Below are 13,393 nucleotides of genomic sequence, written 5' to 3'. Positions count from 1 at the left end.
GTTGCACTTTTAACCAGTTTTGATCTAAACCTCTTAAACGTTAAACGATAATCACTAGACACCAGGATAGATATAAACGTGCATATTGTAGCAGGTTCTCACGACCCTGTGGTTGAGATGTATGTATGTGGGCGAGACTGGTGTTGGGGTATACATGCATGTATCATGTGGGCGAGACTTTAAAACTAACATGTATGTTCACATACAATTAAACGACTTCTTATACCACCAGACAGTCCCGTGGCGTTGACACACTTAAATCCAATAAAGTGACGTGTTTCTCAATCCACGTAAAATAAATGTTTCAAACAGTTATTCGGTAAAATGCAAAACCTGATGGCACCGTATCGCCAGTTAAACCCTTTCTCTGTTACATATATATTGTTTATTGATTTCTTTTGCCTACACACATCAAGTAAATACAGATGTTTCCGGTCTGTCCGTGACTCGTACTCAAATTCCAATTAAGTGACAAATATATGGTTTTATGTTAGGTGAAATGCATTTCTTTCTCCAATACTGAACGTTCAAACCGCACAGATAAAAAGTTAGACGATTTAATGAAGGATTAGTGATTCATTTCCCCAGAATTTAATACACGGAAACGTCATTGGGCAGATTGTCATTTTTTTTTTTTTTTTTATAAAAGATCAGGAAGAATGTCCTATTGACATTCAGCTCCGACACAAACCACGACCAAGCCAACCCCCTTAGCGACGCGATCAGGATCAAGGAAAAGCTTAACACAGACCACTTCCCTGTGGCTCTTGTCATCCAGATTCGAGAGAAAGTGTGATACAGACCATCGCTCTGACGGGGACGACCTCTCTACAGCCGGTTCCTCAAACAACATTAAACATACCATATCTCTTAAGAATGTCCTCGAGACATTCGGCTCTAAGAAAAACTTGACACAGGCCATCCCTCTGAGGGACGACCTCCTGACATCCGATTTCAAAAAAAATGTTACACAGACCAATATTCTTGACATTCGGCTTTCAGAAAAATTTGACACAGATCAATCCTCTAAGGAACGACCTCTTAACAACCGGTGCCACGAAAAAATAACAACGTCACACAGACCTTATCTCTTAAGATTGTCCACTTGACATTCGGTTCCAAGAAAAACCTGTCGCAGTCCATCCCTCTGAGGGACGCCCTCTTAACAACCGGTACCACATAAAACCCATGACATAGGCAATTTCTCGGAACCTCTCGATATCCGCTTCCACGAGAAAACGTCACACAGGCCATTTTCTAAATGATATCTTTATGGCATTCGGCTCCACGAATAATTATGAACAGATCATTCTTTTAGGCTTTTGATAAATGGCTACACAAAACCCTGTGAAACAAACCATCCCATTGAGAGACGTCCTTTTGACATCCAGCATCAAAAGAAAACGTGACACACACCATTTATTTAAATATCTTGACAGCCAAACCCACGAAAAAGAACATGACAGAATTTTTCTCTGGGGTACTTGAAATCTCGCTTCCCAAAACACCTCAGACACACAATAAAGGTTGGTTCACATTATCTGTTTGATTTTCGGCGAGAGGATGAGTTCCAGACATGTAATGTGAGACCATGTTGTCTGTATCTGTTAGGTAGTTTAATGCAAGTTTCATCCCCTGCAAAATTTTATACTGATAATGCAATTACAGAATGCACATAGTTTTGGATGCACATTACAGTAAAATTTGAATGTAATGTAATACTCGGAATGTAAATTACATGTTATTTTGAGAACAAATGATATTTTAATGCAATTGATATAAAATCGATTTGAATGCAAATGTGAAATATTGAATGTCAAACTTTATCTATTTTACAAGAAGGTTTCCCAATTTATTTTAGTCACTAGTCTTGTTGGCTCAAGTGGAACCGCGAAGACGGTTTTCAAATGGGAGTAAACTAAACCCACGAAACCGAGCAGGTGACCTGCACTTCTTCACGTTTGATCGTGAAATCGAACCCCGGCTGTATTGGTGAAAGCCGAATGCACTATCCACTACGCCATCCGACCATCCATGCCCAAAGTATAAATACTCGAAAACCTCCTTATACTGACATCATTTGTCGTGACAAAAATTTGCGTTATAAATTGTTTGTGGATAAATTTAGGGAAACAAACAAAGGAATTCTTAGGAATATGAGAACAAAACAACATGGAGATATGTTGTCGATAAGCGAGGTGGCAAATCGAACGAGGGACATTATATCGTCGTCTTATAACGTATAATGTCGTTTTTCTATCATTTAAGGAGTCCCTCTATGCCACTTTAAGATAAAAAAAAACTTAAGTTTTGTGGCCGAAACTGTGTGTTTCCTCTTCCATTCCATAGGTCCCGTTCCAAGATATTCAGTATCATAACCTGATTCTATTAACGGAGTTCCTTTACGTGGAACTCGTTAGCGTGCAGGGGGCAATTCGATCTTGTTTACAATTATTGTAGCAGCAAACTCGAAAGCATACCCCATAGCTTTATTAACAAAGAAACAGATGAATGGTTAATTGTTAGTCACTGGTATAAATCACTCGGCCGTTCCACGAACTAGATAATACGCACTTTCAAATTGATGACTTTCGGCCATTAACACTATATCATAGTATGCATATGCATGAACCGATGGAAAAAAAATACCAAGCAATACATTGAAGGTTAGAAGTGTGTGTGAAAAACAATGAAACAGTTGTCTTTTGACAGTTTGGGTGCGTGTAGTTTACATACACATGGGTTACTCATCAGCACAATTTGTCAATTCACGTTTGTTCATTTATGCAATACCAGTCGATTGGTGCTGATAAAGCGAATTGCTCGGAGTGTACTTTCGCAAAAGGTTCAGACGATCTGTTTCACACGTAGGCCTACAACCCTCCCCGAATCCCATTTTCGGCCCGCACTGTCTGTCAAGCTATATATCACTAAACTATATCTGACAGAACGATGACGATGAACGATGAAATGAATGCACAATAACCTGTCCCAGCCAGTGTAGAGATAATCTATGTGACGTATCGGGTACTATCTATCAATTGCAGCCAAAATCTGCATAGAAATTCTGAGGAGAGATTATCTGTATATATAATTTTTTAAATGTAATGTGTTCGTACTTATTTACAATGTAGGCAGTGAACGTCAGACAGGGATCCTTTTAAGACACGTTGATGCATTTTGGGGTCTAACACTGCACATATCTCATATGACGTTTAAAGTCTATCATAACTCAATGATATTTTATGATTGGCTCTTTTCTAAACATGTATGTTAACCTTCATAATCCAATTGTTTTGATACTATTAGGTAAGGAGATGTCCCTTAATCGGGTATTTGAGAAAACAGTAAATAGTTCAAGTAAAGTCTTGTCGTAAGATGTAAACAAAATGTATGCTAATTGCTATCGAGAGCCAAATTGAGGGGTGCTTTCTGAACATGCGCTGTACACGAGTGAGCTAGTTTCCGTTATTAAATGGGAGATATATCATTTTACAAATTAAATGTACAGCTTTCATCATGCCATGATATCTAGTGAGTTATTTAAAATTTCGGATAGTATTGTTGTTAATGCGGTCGTCACTTTTAAGTTATTTAAATCGTTATCCAACGTTAGTATTCTCTGCAGTTTACGGGTGCGCTGTTTTAATTTTCAGACAAGATATTTTACTGTTTCAATACTATGTTTTAAATTATTCAGTAGGCAACTGTGTTATGATAAGCGATCAATTACTAGCCGTCCACGCGATAGCTCCTTTTTCATTTGTTATAATTTACAGTTATTATACATGTATTAAAGGGACATTAACGAGAACAAACAGTTTTGGTGAAAAACGATTCTTGGACTGGTATGCAGATTAATCCACCAAATTTTCAAACAGAAAAACAAAACAAAACAAAACTACTGCTTGTATTGCAGTTTTGTCCCCCTAACTAATGCTGGCCTGAACGTGCTCCTAAATGAATCTACTCCGAACAAGGACAAGCCTCGTCCTAGTAAGGAGAGAGAAAAAAAGAAAATGTTGGGGGCCTCTTTTGTTGGGCCGATCACGCCGTCACAACAACCGGAAGTAGAAGTGTTCCCCTGTTTAGTCATTTTGTTTATGAGCTGCAATATTTCCTAATGGTATCAAGTGCTTCCGGGGGCTGTTTCGAATTAAACGTTTCTGGGCTATTTTCCTAATCGAGGAACCCCGCTGGTATCTACGTAATACATCTACAGAAAAACGGAAGTCGGCCTCGTTAGACACCGAGAATGTCATTCGATGACGTTCCGTGCTCATTCAATACACACGTTTTGTATTACTCTTTAAGCCCTATTCAGTGTTGCTTATGTTGTTAATTCCGTTATAAACATCTGGTAGAGAAATTATAAAGACACGTGTTAACCAGAAAAAATAATGTTTGATTTCAGAACACCGCGCGCATTTATACTAGACTATGTTCCCGTGATCATACTCCTGTGACCGTAACGAAAAATATTGAGGGTCATGTGAAATTCGGTACAATTATGTGGCTTTCAAAGAGTTAGAACGCCTCCGTAAAGGTTAAAGTTGCGGAAATATTTGAGTTTTTATTTTATGACACGTCGAAACTATGTAGCATATTATAGGTTGAGTGTGTTTTGTGTAGGAGACAATCGGTCTTAAAAATGTTTGATATTCGCCTCGTATGGACTACACAGGATAAAGGAGCGGGTCGATGGTGTAATATCATAAACAACACTGTGATAGTTAACTAGATTATATTCATTTTTGTTTGTTAAGTTGTAATGCTATATATCACAAACGATTTACAACAGTACTTCTTATGACACAGAAAAACAGCCACGACGTCATGTTTTTCCGTTTAAGTAAAATATGAATAGACTCTTAAACTCATTCTCATTGCAGCCGAAGCTCGTTTCAAGAAAAAATAGTTATTTTGAGATCTAATATGGCTTCAACGTCAGATAGAACTCAATCTTGTCAGCTAAGCTTTGATCATGTGATTTAGACTTCGATCTAATTACTTTAGTTATTTTACAAAGATTATGAAACTCTTGGGTCTTGATGTGGGATGAAACAGGAGAAAACCACGAAATCGGGCAGATTACCCAATACTTTTTCAGTTTGACATCATTGTCATTAAAGGAATCGATCTCACCTTTTTTCCTCAAATAGTGTCATTTACGCCTCAAACTTCATTTTGCGCGGGAGTTTATATATTTTAATCCGGGACAAAATGTCAATTCATTTGTTTCCTTTTCCTTGTTTCCTCCGCTCCACACATCCCCTTTCCTTCTTTATTTAAATGAACAGCTGAAGGTGGCCGTGTCAGCCGGAATTACCAGCAGTCAAACAATGATACTCTATATCCAGTAAGAATCGATGATAATACGATTGTGTTTGGGCATGCGGCTATTTTACACCGGAATATTATACGTAATAAGCCCTCAATAGGAAGGTGTCATCGAAACGTCCGTATAGCTGACACGTTCATTATTGGCGATTGAAGCTACAGAGGCAGGAACAATGAAAACGAGGCTCTAGTATTCATCCCGAGCCAGAACAATGGCGGCGCGTCTGGCCCACTAATGTCTTGTCTATGCGGGTTATCCGCGCGCGTACAGTGTGGTAATTCGGAAAAGCGTAATTTGATATTTACAACATGATTCATATATATCCACTTTACATATATATATTATATATCTATTGTATTAACTTGTGTTGAATATTTTTAGGTGTGGTGTTGGAAACCAAAACACAACAGAATCCGCAAAACATGTACAATGTATGTATCATACCAACAAATTAGATATAGGTCCACAGCACTGATCTGTAGAAGAATCAAAGGGAAATCATACGAAATTAAAATTTTCGAGGCTGCTGACTCATTGAAAAACTTGTAATTTATAAAAACCAGACAATTCTTTAGACCACAATAAACTATTTATGTCTGAGTCACGGAAGACTTTAGCATTTAATTTGTTTAAATGATTTGTGTTTAATAATGATCGTGGCTATTCAAAGTTTATTTAACCACACATAAAAAGGTTCGTCGCTCCTTGAAAAATGCCAAATCTGATAAATAACAGTATACCTAGGGAAAGCTTGTAAAACTGATATGTAGGGAAGATCTACATGTATTTTGATACTTTACCTGATATGAAAGTATATAAGAAATTGTCTGTATACAGACTCATATATCACAGCCAGTGAAACGTTTAAATGTGGTATTTTGATGATTCGTATGATATGTACTCAATTACCTTCATCAGAGAAATCCTTCATGTGTGACGTCTTTGACTTGTAAGATATGTATCCTGTCACCTTCATCTGAAAAATCAATTCAAGTGTGACGTTTCGATGAACAGATCGAAATGTATTTTGTCACCTTCATCAGAGAAATACTTTCATTTGTGACGTTTCGATGACTAGATCAAATGTATTCTGTCACCTTCATCAGAGAAATACTTTCATTTGTAACGTTTCGTTGACTAGAACGAAATGTATTCTCTCACCTTCATCAGAGAAATACTTTCATTTGTGACGTTTCAATGACTAAAAACAAAATGTATTCTGTCACCTTAATCAGAGAAATACTTTCATGTGTGACGATTTTGATTGCTGGTAAGATATGTACCCTGCCACCTTTATCAGAGAAATGACTATTAAAGTGCTTGTAAAAGTGTAAAATATGAACGAGTTGGCAACAATAAAGATGTCGTAGATTCGGCTAAGCTGTAGTTAGTTGTAAACAGTATTACTGGAAAATCTAAACGCCTACTCTAACAATCGTGCACGGCGTTATAGCCATGAACAATTACCTATGAAATAGCGATTTTCAAAAAAAAAACCCACAACAAATGAAAACGTCGCGTAATCATAATTTTAATCACCATAATAAATGTCACCTAAATGAGATATTTAAGATGTCTGGAGATTTGCATTGTGTTGTCGAAAAAGACAAAAACAAACACTTTGCTATCACACACAACGCATTAAAGAGGTTGGCAGCTCGGATATAGCTAAGCTATCTTTCATAACTACTTACGCACATTGGAAACATTTCAACAACTTATATGACATTTCCTTTGCAAATCTAAATGTAAAAGTCTGTAGGTTGGTGTTTATGTTGTTACTCAAATGGCAATTGTGTGCCAATACGTTCTTAAATAATTGCACTAAATGTGGCACGTGTCTTCGTTTCAATCACATAAATATATCCGATACTGCGATATGGAACACTTAAAATGAAACATTTTTGTTATCACGACCGCTGTATCTGACCAAATGAATTTGAAATGTAATCGATATGGCAAAATTTAAACCCAAAATGAAAATTAAACTGGATATTAAATAAGTGAGCGAAAGAAAGAAACATCTTTGGCGGAGCAACTTAAAAAATGTGATGAACTTTATCAAGATGTTGTAACACATTTCAGTATTTACGAGAATAACAAGAACTTTAAAATTATAATGTGTTATTCAATCATTGAGGTGGTGGTTGGTATTCTTTGTTTGGTCTGCTGTATCATTAGTGATCTCGTCACGATGTTACGGTATCTTACAGAAAGATTATCCTCCTCGGCGGTTAAAACGTGTTTAGGTTAATGAATTGTTGAAGTCCTTTCCGTAGATTTCGTTCCTACTTGCGTTCGATTGTTATTTGTAACTGTGTGTATTCTCTGTTCTGCATGAGCCTTGGGTTTCAACATATATTCCATGTATACTCTACCATACGAGGTCCTATGATATACAGTTATCGCATGGGTGTGAGGGAAATAGTTAATGTCAAGGGGGACACACAAAATGCTATTTCCCGAAATACCCATAAGATAACTGTTTTATTATAACAACATCAGAATAATTCCATTCTTATGTAAAAGTGCATGTAAGAAAGCAAAGTCTGTCTCAATGAACACATTTAAGCCAAAAAATCCTCGAAAGTTTGAATGCAGGTTAGATAACTCATTCCGGTTAAATAGCTCTAATGACTATTTACCTGGTAGATAGTTTCTTGAAAGAGGTTATTTTGAACAGCATTTCTATTTTCTACTTTTATAAAAGAATAATAATAACAAAAGCTACTAGAAAAATGCTGATTTAAGTGTAAGGCGGAGTATGGTACGGAAAGAAATTCAGCCCAGATAAGAGAAGAACAGCCAAGTCAAAGAAGTTGAATCAGTTAATCAAGGATGATTAACAAGGGGATAGACAGACCAGCGATCGCTTTCCTCGACTGACAGTTGGAAGTACCCTTAACTCAAACCTCAGCCCCTTCTCCGATCTGTGTATGATTCGCAGCCCCCCTTGTACATGTACAATGTATATACACCTGATTGCCCCCGTCTTTCGGAAGTGACAAACCTTAAAGGTACCGACGGTCCGTGCGGGTAACCTTAGTTGGATTTTTTTTCTTTATTTTTAACAGGATAAATATAGCAATTCTTATTTTTCTTACATAGCAAAAGTTAATTAACTTCCCGTTAATTCCACACCTAGGAAGTGAAACTTGTTAAAGATATAAAATAAATTTTAATGACTTACGTGTCATAAAGAATTCGATATTTTACATAATTTTAAGCATGCGTAGACACGTACGATGTAATGTTAATGCTCATGCTAGAACGTGGTCGGCTAAGCAAACAGACATCGCAATTAAACGAAAGTGTGCATCAATGAAGCCTTAGACTAATGGAATGTGCTTAAGATGGAAAAAAGTGTGTGTGCATCACACACTTTTTTCCTCCTTAAGCACATTCCATTAGTCTGGTCGAACAGCGATGGTTCCGAATGTCGCTGCGTGCTGGGAGAGAGAAAAAAACGTGAAAATACGTGTAAATTAAAAAAACAAACAAAAAAAACCTGTTATAATGGAGGATTCTTGAATATTCGAAACGAAAATTACCCTGAACAACTATTGACAGCTCTCATGATTTACATGAAACTAGTAGTACTGAATACTCCTGATGGGTTCCGAATGGACATGTGAACATATTACAAACAAGAGTTGCGAAGCTTTTACATGACAGGTGAGTACTGAATCGGCTTAGAGTAACACTTTGCATGTTTATTGTGTAATCATCCATTTGACATTTCAAGAGATATATATGTCGTACCAAACAATCTCAGGTATCATAGGAACACATGTGGTCGACACGGAAGAAGGGCTGTAGTCCTCGAGTAATTCGGCAATGCGTAGGAAGAAGGTTGCAGTGAGGCCCGCAAAATAAAGGATGCTCATGATTAATATGAGTTTGTGTTTGTTTGACGGGTGCCTAGGGAGACACTGCCAAAAATAGAAAGTAGATAGAAAAAAAAGAAGATCACTTTTGATATCTCCCATGTCCCCTTCGTATAAGACACAAAGAAAAACCCCGATTCTGCAGTGGCCCACGGAAGTCGCCTTTTTACGATACGCATGAAGTGGGATACAACAGGTCTATTCGGGGTTTCTTGAATGTCCCTATAACAGAAGACATGGAAGAAACCACCACCGATTATTGAAGGCGGTGGAAGGGGGTGGGGGTGGGGGNATTATCTCCCCTTACCTCCACGAGAGTTAGGTATCGGTTAATTTGTAGTACAGCGTAGAGTTAAAGGATGAACACACGGAGCTCTCAAGTGAAGTCGAGGTATTTGCTGCAGAGACCTTTCCGAGAGCCGATGTAGCAAGTGTTCTCTGTAGTGGAAATTCAAGGACGATGCATGCAGACAGTATTAAACAGATCGGTAAAAGCAACGGAAAGAATATTTAGCTTGTTATGGATAAAGAACGATAACAGAATCTTAAGACGCTCCAACGACGCGCAGTGATTGATTACCACTGTGAACCCCATCCTGACAGTGCACCGAGCAAGGGGCCGAAAGACAGGTTGATGGATAGATTCGGCTGAAGAAGTCGGAGGTGATTCTAAATCATCAACATTGCTACATGTAAGTTAGTAACGTTACAATATTGATGACATCGAAAAGGTGATGACGTACCTCTCCTTATGGAATACACATACCTATTTGAACCGTTTCATTTTATAGAAAAATAATAGTTAAAATCGATTGAATTACCTAAAAACGTATTTCGAAAGTGTTGGTGGAGGTTTTAATATACACATTACGCATTTAAAAGAGTGTTTCCGTTTTTGTTAAAATTATGAAAACTAAAACTAATGAAAACTGATTTAGGAAGCCACAGTGTGTCTGGAACTATCGGAGAATTAACATGTTTGCAGTTTTTCGTCACTCCATTAATATTTTTACCCTACTCGTTACTTTTCGACGACACCTTACGCTAGCTGGTCGCTTCTAGTGTTACTGGTCCATTGTTTCGCCTAATCGTTTAAGTGATCTGTGTGGGTACCGATATAAACTTTACATACAGTATCTAAAGATTTTTACATTAATGTGATCGCCTGATTTACTTCGCTTCTTTTAGGGTTTGTACATTAAAAGCGTTGTTATTGCAAGGCTTCATTTATTTCAGTGTTTGTACACCATTTCATATACAAAAATGTAATACCCACAGCAGACCTGCGAATTTTTACACCGTTTATGCTTTGAGACCTTTCCTGATATGTAGAGAGTGTTATTTCAACATTTAAGGGCGATCAGATGTACACCCCACAAAAATACCATCCTCAAGGATTGGCTACCGGCTCTCGTTTCATTGGTCATTTAAAAGAACCGGCCGATGAGACGGGAGATATTGCATACAATTAAGACTGATGTAGTTTTTCGTTTACATTTTCCGGTTCTCTGTTGCGAAGGCCGAGAAGCCGAGTGGATAGGGCGTCTGACCGTTTTGATCACTATAGCCCTCCACCACTTGATCGCGGGTTCGAGGCCTACATGGAGCAGTCGCTAGGTTCTGTCCGCATGTCGGTGGTTTTTCTACGGGTACTCCGGTTGTCCTCCACCACCAAAACCTTACTCGTCCTTAAATGACCTTAGCTGTTAATGGGATCTAAAACACAAACAGATAAACAATGCACTCTGTTCCTTTGGACTACCGTTTCTCATGAATTTAACAATACTTATGATGATCTTAAAACTTCAAAACTTAAAAGGTCTTAAGTAGAATTTATCGGTTAGTTTATGTTATATACACATAAGGAGACAGAGATTGATTCATTTACTTACGTAAGAACGTCATGTAAGCTGGAGTTATAGGTTTGTTTATAATCCACACTCACACATATATTTATATATAGAGAGAGATCTAGATGGGGAGTTCTGTACCTAGCGTAAACAATGTCTTGCAAACACATTATGAGAAGGCGTGATTCTATATAGTTTATTATAGTTATACGTCACAGAAAGTACAAACCTTTTTGTTGGCGAAACACATTATCTAAACGTTGACATCGTCAACTGATACGCAATCTTTAGCATAAACAGAGACATATATGGTGGTAATTGTAAACCTACGCTAAACGCACTGAGGTGTAACATCCAGTGACGGACCATGAGATAAAAAAAAAAAAAAAAAAAAAAAAAATTTTTATAANTGGAGGATTCTTGAATATTCGAAACGAAAATTACCCTGAACAGCTATTGACAGCTCTCATGGTTTACATGAAACTAGTAGTACTGAATACTCCTGAGGGGTTCCGAATGTGTTGATTAATGGATACGTTCCCATCTTTCATCGATAAGAGTGCTAAGATTCCTGGGTTTCCAAAACTGAGGAATTTTATTCCGAGAGTTGTGATATAATCAAATGCTTTCTTTAAAACCGTTTTTAAATTGTTGTGCTTTGTTCGGGTTTCAACGTCCTTTCAACAGACACAGTGACGTGAAGACGAGTCCCGAGGGAGACATCGACCGTAAGAAAGGTAGGATAGAAAAGAAAATATACAGTGGGTTGCAGGGAAAATAAAACATCAAACCACTACATGTTTTAATGCATTTACTTATATCACTTGAAGCAAATCACCTAGGCATGGCACGGACTTTCAACTCGTTGCACCTATATAGATTTACATATGAAAGGTCCAAGTAGGTAATCAGGTCCTCATTTCATCTGCTAATTCGTCCCTGTAGAGGATGTGAGAGTGTCACAGGTATTACTCACACACAACCCCCAACATACACATAATTAATGAGCCTGACCTGATAATTTCGCCCACCGGTACCATGGGAGGGGAATGATACCCAACATATTTTTTGGCACGGTGTATACCTCTCAAGTAAGAAACTATGTAAATAGCATTGCAGTGATGGTAGATTATTGTGTTTTTTAGCCGTTTATTAATTCTTCCTGAAATACAACATACACAATTAACGAAACAGAACTGGCAACATAGGGCAATACCAACTCGTTGTATCGAGTCTTGATGAAAAGATACAGTTTATACACGATCGCCCCCTCCATCAATAACGTATTTCTATCTCTACCCTTTTAAAAGGTTTTGTTTTCCCCACCACACCCTTCTTAACAATAATTAAAATTGAACGAAAAAAACATGCATATCTTTATCGAAATATTTTTTTTCTTCTACTTGCTTGTGTAAGAATGAAAACGTATACATGAATATTTGTGTTATTCTGGACTTGATACTATTGATCAGAAAGTGCTGTTCAGCTATTTTCGCCCTCTACGACAGAGCGTTGGAGACAGCAAGGAAAGCAAAACTTTATCAAATCAGGTGTTTCTCAACCAATTGGAAATAAAGATCCTTTGGGATATTAGTGTGCTGTGTAAATGGCTGGGGCCTATCGCCTTTATCCCGTTTATATAAGCCAGAGAATCGACATGTCACCAAAGGGAACGGTTAAACCATGCATATACATGTTTCACTTAAATAGGAATTTGCATGTTAGCTTTATTCCGATTTTATTAAATTATTGGTGAATTGGCAATAAATCTCGGAATCCATATCAAGGAAAGTTTGTTCCCGGTAGGGCAGATACTGTCATTGAAAATCATGTGACATTGTAATCAAGTTTGAACAGGTAAAGAACATTTTTAAGAGGTTTAGTCTCGCTCAACTATCACTTAACTCTCGTTCGACTATAGCGAGTACATGTCAGTTATGTCTCAAATTAACTTCACAACTGACAGTTGATTTTGAAATTGAAATATTTCTGCTGACAATGTATTCCATTTTTTGATGCTGATTGTTAAAGCAAGTCGAGTCATTTTTCTGGTGTCCCTATCTAATTAACCTTGCAATGCAGTATATGGTCTAGGCGTGTTTGTAACACTACGTACTATGTATGTCCCTTGTTTGTATGCAATAGGTATTATTCATGTCCCATTTCAATGTACACATTGTGATGAGGTAAATCAATTATATTGATTCAAAACATGATCATAGTGTATTGTTGGATTGATTCAAGACATGATCACAGTGTATTGTTAGATTGATTCAAGACATGATGACAGAGTATTGTTAGACCGATTCAAGACA

The sequence above is a fragment of the Mizuhopecten yessoensis genome, unplaced genomic scaffold, assembly GCF_002113885.1.
Source record: "Mizuhopecten yessoensis strain PY_sf001 unplaced genomic scaffold, ASM211388v2 scaffold4123, whole genome shotgun sequence".
NCBI classification, from domain to species: Eukaryota; Metazoa; Mollusca; class Bivalvia; order Pectinida; family Pectinidae; genus Mizuhopecten; species Mizuhopecten yessoensis.
This window is presented reverse-complemented; position numbering follows the sequence as displayed.